The sequence below is a fragment of the Miscanthus floridulus genome, chromosome 19 (assembly GCF_019320115.1).
Source record: "Miscanthus floridulus cultivar M001 chromosome 19, ASM1932011v1, whole genome shotgun sequence".
Lineage (NCBI taxonomy): Eukaryota > Viridiplantae > Streptophyta > Magnoliopsida > Poales > Poaceae > Miscanthus > Miscanthus floridulus.
In genome coordinates, this window is record NC_089598.1 from 45,718,733 (window position 1) to 45,727,465 (window position 8,733).

Genomic DNA, 8,733 nt, shown 5'->3' on the forward strand with positions numbered 1-8,733 from the left:
GTTGAGCATATTATGGATGCAACCATCCCTCTTCCCATAGTTGATTAGAGCAACTATAAAAATATTCCAAAAGAGGAAGAGAGATGCGCACAACTCAATGCTCAAGCAATTAATGTCATGTTGAGTACATTGAGTGTAGAGGTTCTAGATGAGGCGATCTTCAATGGACAAACACCTCCGGAGAGTGATCATCTCATTTGAACTAGACTTGTTGATTTGTATGGAAAGTCCAAATGTGATGAGGCATATGAGTATGAGTCAATGGAAGATATGTCCATTGAATCTTCATACAATGGAGAAACCTCAAGAAACCAGCGAAGCATCAAGATGGAGCAAGTAGTACAAGCCACAAGTGTTGTGATGTCGAGCTGCTGATACCGGATAGGCAGCAAAACATCAAGCCAACTCTTGCTATGATGATCAAGCTCGGTGGTGGCCAAGTGATGAATCATGTTCAGTACCTCAAGATACTCATCACTTGTGTCTCATGGCCAAGAAAAGCAAGAAGAAAGCTTCCAAGAAAGATCAAGTAAAGGAGATAGCACAAGTCGATAAGGTCATCATCATGAAGATAGTTGAAAAGAATAATGAGCTAGAAGAAGAGAATGAGAAACAAGAGCAATTGCTTCAAAAGCAAGAGATGTTTCTCATTTCCAAGTTAGAAGAACTAAAGGCATTAAATGAATGGTATGAAAAATGGTCAATTGAGCATGCTTTAGTTACTAACTCCTCTTCTAGTTTGTCACAACCAGAAAAGGACAACATTGAGCTCAAGGCAAGACTAGATGAACTATCAAGCAAATACAATGTTCTCCAAGTTAACTATGTTCATCTCGAGTATTCATATGAAAACTTAGTAGAATCACATATCATGCTTGAGGTAGCTCATGAGGTTGTATTCACATCGGTAAAATCATCTCAACCTCTCTCACACACACTCACTTGTACACCATCTCAATTAAATGATTCTTGTACTAATGAGTGTACTTCTCAAGCAAGCTAATATTTGATTGAGCAAAATCTCATAGAAAATAACAAGCTCAAAGAAGAAGTGGAAAGGCTAAGAAAGGATGTGATTTGATTGAAGGGTGAGGAGAAAGCACAACCTTCTCAAGATAACCGTGACAACATGGTGAAGAAGCTTGAGAAGGGATCAAACCTTGCTTCCTCCAAAACCTAATAAAAGAATCATATTTCAAGCAATGGAAAAGCAACCAAGAGCAAGAAACATAGAAAAAGGTTATGCTATGGTTGTGGATTGTATGGACATAAGTGGGGTATGTGTCCACATAAGAGTTGGGCCGACAAGGTTGAAGCCGCTGAACAAAAAGCTTCTACCAATGTGGCCAAGCAAGTAAAGAGTGATGAGCCAAGGGCTTGTCTCACATGCAAGAAGTTGGGCCATCCTACCAAGAATTGCCCCTTGTGCAAAAAGGCAAGAAAGAGAGCCCAAGTTACAACAAGAAGATGATGCGGATGCAATGAGATGGGGCACACGATTGATGGGTGTCCCAACAAGAAAAACAAGCATAGAGCAAATCAAGGACGTATATGCTATGCTTGTCATTGAAAGGGGCATCTAAGTTATGATTGCCCAAATGGTGAAATTCCTAAGACAAACATATTTGGTTATGATAATATGCTTAGGAAGGCCACAAATGAAGTTAGCACTAGCAAGGTGATGAGTTCACCGCAAACTAGTGTTAAACACATTTGGGTGCTTAAGCACTTGTTGACTAACTCCAAAGGACCCAACATGAGTTGGGTACCAAAGCATGCTTAGGATGTTGATGTAGGTACTTGGTGATGAGATGAAGCCTCTAGGGTGCTTGAGCAATATAATTGGAAATATTCACTCAAGTTATCAACCAATTCTTATCATACTTTCTCCTATGGTTGACCCAAAGAAAATAAATGATCATGATTTCTACTTCATCTTCTCATTTCATAACAAGTACCTAAACCTTAGGATAGCCACTTTAAGTTTGACTTGCTCAATGGCTCACAAATAGGGATATTTGTGAAATATTGAGAAGTGGCTAATTAGATTCAAATTGATCATTTGATATTTGCCATGTGATGCTCTTAAAGGCTCTCTAGTAGAGCAACATACTTGTCAAGATGTAGGTATACAAGAAGTACTAGTGGCCGACGAAGAATCACAAACAAAAGCTCACTGGTTCTGTTCTGCGCATACCTACCGAACGTGTCCGGTATTCCAGGGAGTAGAACATCATTTCTTGTTGCTGGCTTGCTGCTGAGTTATGATCGTTGTGACTTCATATATTCTTAGATTACTCAGAAGCTTAGTGATTTATTATGTCTAAGTGGTTGTAAGCATCTCTTGAACTAAATCTAAATTTGGCATCTTACTATGTGTTGGTCAAAATAGAAAATTGACTCTCTCATATTTATAATTAAGTAAAGTGCTAGTGGCAAGTTATTCAAATTACTTGTGGCACTTAATGAGGGGGAGCTCATATTTCTATTTTGCACCTTTGTGGACTTACAATTTCGTCTAGCACTCTTTGTAGTCCTTTGGATGGAAATTAATTTCATATATAGCATGATTGTTTGGCAAATAAGGTCAACATAATGATCATCATGTTATATACCTTTTCTTTATGGAAATCATTATGGGCTCAAGGCAAAGGTATGGATTCACATTTATGCATTGTAAGTGCATCTATGGCCCTTTATATGCTAGAATGTGCATTTGTGTGACATAGGATAGATGTTTTTCAAAATCCCTAACTAGCATGTGTAGGTGATGTGAATTTGAAAAACCATTGGATTCTTGGTCTTTGTGACTGCTGACAGTAGTTAACATTTATCATAAACCAACAATATAACTTGTATAAATGGTTAAAATGGATCACCAACATAGACTTAGGGGTTTTAACTAACAATTTACATGAGTTTTGGTGAATCTATGTTTCTAGCAGGATTTAATTAGAAAACCGTCAAGGAGGACCTATTCGTCAAAAGAAATCATGGAATTCCGACACGTAATCGACGTGGGAAGACTCTAGAAGATTCTAGGTGGCTCTCCACCAAAGTAGGACACATGTCCCTGACATGTGGGGCCAGCAGGCCACCCGGCCCCTTTAGGTTCCACCTATCAGCCCTATTGTTACGTTGGTTCTCCACTGCCTCCTAGGATGCATCTACACCATTTATTCAAGTTGGTTTGAACCAAGGGCTCAGGATTGATGCTCTGGTCTATATATATCTACCTGCACCCCCCTCAAGGCATTAAGCCAAGTCAGATCCTAAGAGCTAAAAAGCTAAAAACCCTAATTCATATGTCCACCAGGACCTAGAGCTAGCAATCAAGAGAAGATTAGTCCTCCATAGGATCTAGTCTTGTACTAAAGATAGTGAGATAGAATGAGAGGAAAGAGTTTGGAGGAGTCCCGGCCTATCGTTGCTCTCTCTACGGCTTGTACCCTAGTGAAATCAAGTTCTTCTTGAGTTTTCTTCTAAGATTTCTCTAGTAATCGACTTCTAATTCAAGTAAGCATCTTGTTCATATTGTTCTTTAGGTTTGTGACTCTCTTTTGAGTACTTTAATCCTTGTAGCTCTTGGGTTAAAGTAGTATTCGTAGTGTAAGCGTGGTGCTTAGACTGGTTACTCGTGGATGTACCCTATTTTCAGATCAGTGGTAGCTCGCGAGGGTGACTCTTATAGCCTTGTTGAATCTTTTGTAGTCCACCTCCTATTAGTAGGCCTAGCAGGACCTTGTTACTATAGAAAACATACTCTGCCTGTGTTTTCTCTAGTAATATCCCTAGAATTGAACAATATAAGACAAAGCTTACCGAAGTTAGAACTAGAAGACCTTAGTAGTCTCCTCTATGCTCCTATTATCTAGCCTTGATTGTGAATTTGGGTTAAGTTAGATTTGGTTATTCTCACACATGTTTCCTCGAGTTCGATATAAAACTGGGTACTCCCGATGATGTGCTACATCGGTATAATATCCGTGCGCTTGCGAATTATTCTGTGTGCATTAATTTATATCGATAAGCATTTCTGTTGCCATTGCTGGGGAAACGGTTGCTGAGTTAACTTCAAGCCTAGCTTAACCTTATATCATTATTCTTTTATCTTTTCCTTTCTTTTTACCATGGATCTAGAATACACCCCTATCTACCAATATGGTGCACCCACGAGCGCACGCTTACCATCAAAAGAGTCTTCAAAGCCTATCCTAACACCTGGCTATGAGCTGCGCCCACGTTTAATCAACATGGTTCAGGATCAACCCTTTTCGGGCGAAGATGATGAAAACCCCTACTCCCATTGTTGACGGTAGTTACCATCCATCATAAACCATCAACTTAACTTGAATAAATGTATAAACAGGATCACCAACATAGATTTAGGGGTTTAAACTAACAATTTCCACAAGTTGAGGTGAATCTGTGTTTTCAGCAGGATTTATCAAAAAACTGTCAAGAGGGATTAGATCATCAAACAAAAACACGCTTATCCACAGCGAAAACTACCCCAGAAGGTTCCAGAAGACCTAGGAAGACACCACACTAAAGCGGAGGCCGAGGCGCTGACATGTGGGGCTGGCTGGCCCCACCTGTAAGTCGGCCGGCCCCCTATACCCACCTGGTAGTCCCTCCTTCATACGTCGGTTCTCCACCACCATAAGGATTGCATCTACGCCATTGTTTTAAGTCAGTTTGATCTGAGGGCTCAAGATTGATGCTCTGGCCTATATAACCAGCCCCAGCCCCCCCTCCAGAGCACGCTGCCACAAGTCAAGATTAGACCAAAAATTTGGGTTTCTAGAGAGAAGAGAATAGAGCTCTAATTCTTCAAGTTTCTAGTATAGGCTAGCTAGCAAGGTTCAAGTACAGTGTGGGCTATTGCTTAGGATTCTGGATCTGCCGTCTGGAGACTAGTATAGCCATTGTATCTCTAAATTTATGACTTTGTGCTACTTCAATATTATGTTGCTATTTTAATGTTCCTAGTTTGCTCTAGCTATATGCTTGATATAGTTATGATTGATGATGAATTTATGCATATGTTCGCAAAGCTCTTAGCTTAATACTCGAGTGAATTAAGTGGTCAACACTATGTAAGCATGGTGCTTAGATATTGTTTGCCTGCGGATGCATTCTGCACTCTGGGTCATATGGTAGATCGCGGATGTGACACTCCCATTGAGTCCTTTGTAGTCCACTTCCTGCTTGTAGAGCAAGTAGAACACGGTTGCGAAGGGAGACAAGCTCTGTTCTTGATCTTCCTTAGTAATGTTCCTTATGCATAGAATCAAAGTTAGTTATACTATAGATAAGAGTGTATATACTTAGGTGTACAAAAGACTTAGTAAATAAGGAATGACTTAGGAATCTTTTGCTCTTAATGAATCTCCTATTTAGTTGTACTACATTTTATGAGTCTCTATTTCTATCTCTGGAATACCATTATTACCTTACACTTATTATTCATTTATCATTTGACTTACCTCTGCCATAGCATGAGAGTGGTTTTATCATAAGTATATATATTTGTCAATATCTCTGTGCCAACACAACTCCATAACTCCTCCTTGTGGATAAAATATAAATAATGATACCTGGCATACTTCCAGGTGAAATGCTACAATGGTATATTATCTGTGCGCTTACGGATACTTTAATATATATATAATTTTTCTCTAAGTTTTCAAGTGTCATTTATAATTACCAACAACGTATTTCTAGCATCATGCTAGGGATGACAACTTAGTAAAGAGTGATACTAAGACATGTTAACAACTATTTCTGGTACCGTTACCGGGGAGGGCACATGGCTAAGAGAATGGACCAAATAAATACTTATTGATAAAATCATAACACATCTACTTTAGCAGGCTTACCCTTGTTTGTCTTTGTTCATATCTTATACAGGGTATTGTAGGATTGGTTGTGATTTGCCAATGATTTCCATCAATCAGAATCAACTAAAACAAGAGGAAGCACAACACTAGTTTCTTAAGCTATGGCTGACAAGACCCTGCGTGAGTTCTCTGCTCCAAGCACCGAGAACATTCACACTGGACCAACACTCAGAACTACCAACCTCGAGTTTGAGCTAAAGCCAAGCCTCATCAACAAGGTGCAAGCTACCCCATTCAGTGGAAAGGCACATGAAGATGCTAGTGCTCATCTTTAGAATTTTCTAGAGATAAGTAGCATGGTCGTCATCAAGGGCGTTGCTCAAGATATCATACAACTTTGCTTATTTCCATTCTCACTTGTGGGACAGGTGAAGTAGTGGTTCTACATCAACAAAGATCACATCAACACGTGGGCAAAGTGTTCAAAGGCCTTCCTAGAAAAGTTCTTCCCTATAGGCAAGAGCAATGCCTTAATAGGAAAGATTTCTAATTTCCAACAGCAGAAGGGAGAAACTATTCTAGAAGCATGGGAACGTTTTCAAGAATACATTTCAGACTGTCCTCACCATGGAATGGAAGATTGGTTGCTCATGCAAGGCTTTTACCATGGATTAACTCAGAAAGCTTTTGAACAACTAGATGCAACTGATGGAGGATCATTTATGTCACTCACCCTTGGAAAAGCTAAAACTCTTATGAAAAAGATAGCCTCTAATCAAGGCTGACCTCAATGAAATATTCAAGCATGCAATAAGAGCGAAGAAGTACCAGAAGTGGTGTGTGCACTGTCAACCAAGATGGACATCTTAGTGAATTAGCTTGAATAGCAGGCCAATTACAAGAAAGATCGTTAGGCTATTAAGATGCATTCAATGCTCAAAACACATGTGGAGAATATTTGGGGGATGAATTCCCTGAATATCAGGAGAATGCAAATATTGTCATCAACAATTCTACTCCACAACAACAGAGACAAGGATGGAATCAACAACAGCGGTTAAATTACCAAGGTAAGTACCCAGGTAATTACTATAATTCTTTTAATTCTGAACAGCCACCCTTGAGAGACTTGATCTTAGAACAAGCTAGGATTAATGAGAATATTTCTAAGAAGCTTGCTTTTAATGATAACGTACAAGAAAACATAAATACTAAAATGAATAGTTTTTCTTCCTCCATAAAAGACTAACTTAGCTATAATAAAAAAGATAGAATCACAATTAGCTCAGTTGGTTGCTGCTCTGCCTTTTGCCACTAACCTTGAGAAGGTAAACACCATAACCACAAGAGGTGGCAAGTCTACTCGTGATCCACCATATCCGATAAGGATAGGTAAGACACCTGTGGTAGTGCAGGAAGAGGAGAAGAGAACTGATAAAGTTGAAGAAGTTGGGCCACAAGACCAAGAGTTACAACAAGATTTTCATGACACGACCCTCCTACCATTTCCACACAGAAATTGGAAAGCCAAAATAGATGAGCAGTTTGGTAAGTTTATAGAGGTAATTCAAAAGTTATATATCAATATTCTGTTGCTAGATGCCATACAGGTACCAACCTACGCGAAGTATCTCAGAGTCATCCTCAACAACAAAAGACCACTGCCTTCCCCTGAGGTAATCAAGTAAACAAAGGGGTGTAGGGCGGCCATCCTAAACACTTCACCTATCAAGAAGAAGGATCCAGGATGTCCCACTATCGATTGTTCGATCGGAAGCCAGAACTTTGACAATGCATTATGCGATCTTAGAGCAAGTGTCAGTGTCATGCCCAAAAAGGTCTTCGATAAGCTCAACTATTCAACACTCACACCAACATTGATGTGTTTGTAACTGGCCGATAATTCGGTCCGCTGTCCTGCAGGAATCGCTAAGAATATTCCGGTAAAAATACAAAATTTCTTTGTTCTTGTAGATTTTATAGTACTTGACATGCAGGAGGACATGAAGACACCCCTCATACTTGGGAGACCTTTCCTAAGTACTACAATGCTCGCATTGATGTCAGAGCTGGAGAAATTAAATTCCATATTAATGGAAAGGAAGAGCGGTTCGCTTTCAAGCCAAGACCGGAACAATGCTCCAATCTGGAGTGGCATGAGAAGCGAGTATCGTGGTCTCCATCTCTGGGACCTACTAATGCTCCTAAAGAATAAACCCGAATAGAGAAGTCTGGTTCGGTGGACTTAAAATTCTGAACCCTTGCCGGAAGGTAACTCGGTAGTTATCTATAATTATTTTTTGCATTATATTTTACTTTGGCATATTTAGTTTTCAACACCTACATTAGAAAAAGAAAATAAAAATTCATATCATGGCATCATAAAAATTCAAGCCCCATGTAAATAATTTTTACGGAGTGTAAAAGCCCCGTAAAGAAATATTTACCATGGAGACATAAAAATTTAAAATATCATCATTCATCTTCTTATATTTCATAGTATCATAAAATATTTTTGCATTGTATTTTTATAGATATATACGGTAGAAATACGGGGGACACATGGGACCCACTCAACCACCACCTATCACTTCCATGACCTCCATATCTCCACTTTAACCTACTTATCCTCCACTATCAGTCTTCACCATCCATATCCACCAAAAGAGCACCGACGGGCACCAACATTTGCTTAAGCACAAAGCAAAGAGGGATCAGGAAAATGGAGAGGCCATTTGGCCATGATGTGGGGCCGGCCAGCCCCACCACTTGGCCAGCTGGCCTGCTGCTGCACCGCCTATAAATCCCACTCCTCCTGCTTGCTCTCGGCCTCACACACAACTGCAATTCACCTTCCCATGTCCAAAATTCCAGAAGCTACTTTTGTAGT

At 39.7% G+C, this 8,733-nt stretch overlaps 1 non-coding gene across 1 annotated transcript; it reads right to left on the bottom strand.

The window, feature by feature from the left end:
* Nucleotides 1-6,369: 6,369 nt before the first annotated feature.
* LOC136530166 (small nucleolar RNA R71) lies at nt 6,370-6,477 on the bottom strand. The gene has a single exon (XR_010777658.1). It is a non-coding gene; the product is annotated as a small nucleolar RNA R71 (small nucleolar RNA).
* Nucleotides 6,478-8,733: the final 2,256 nt, after the last annotated feature.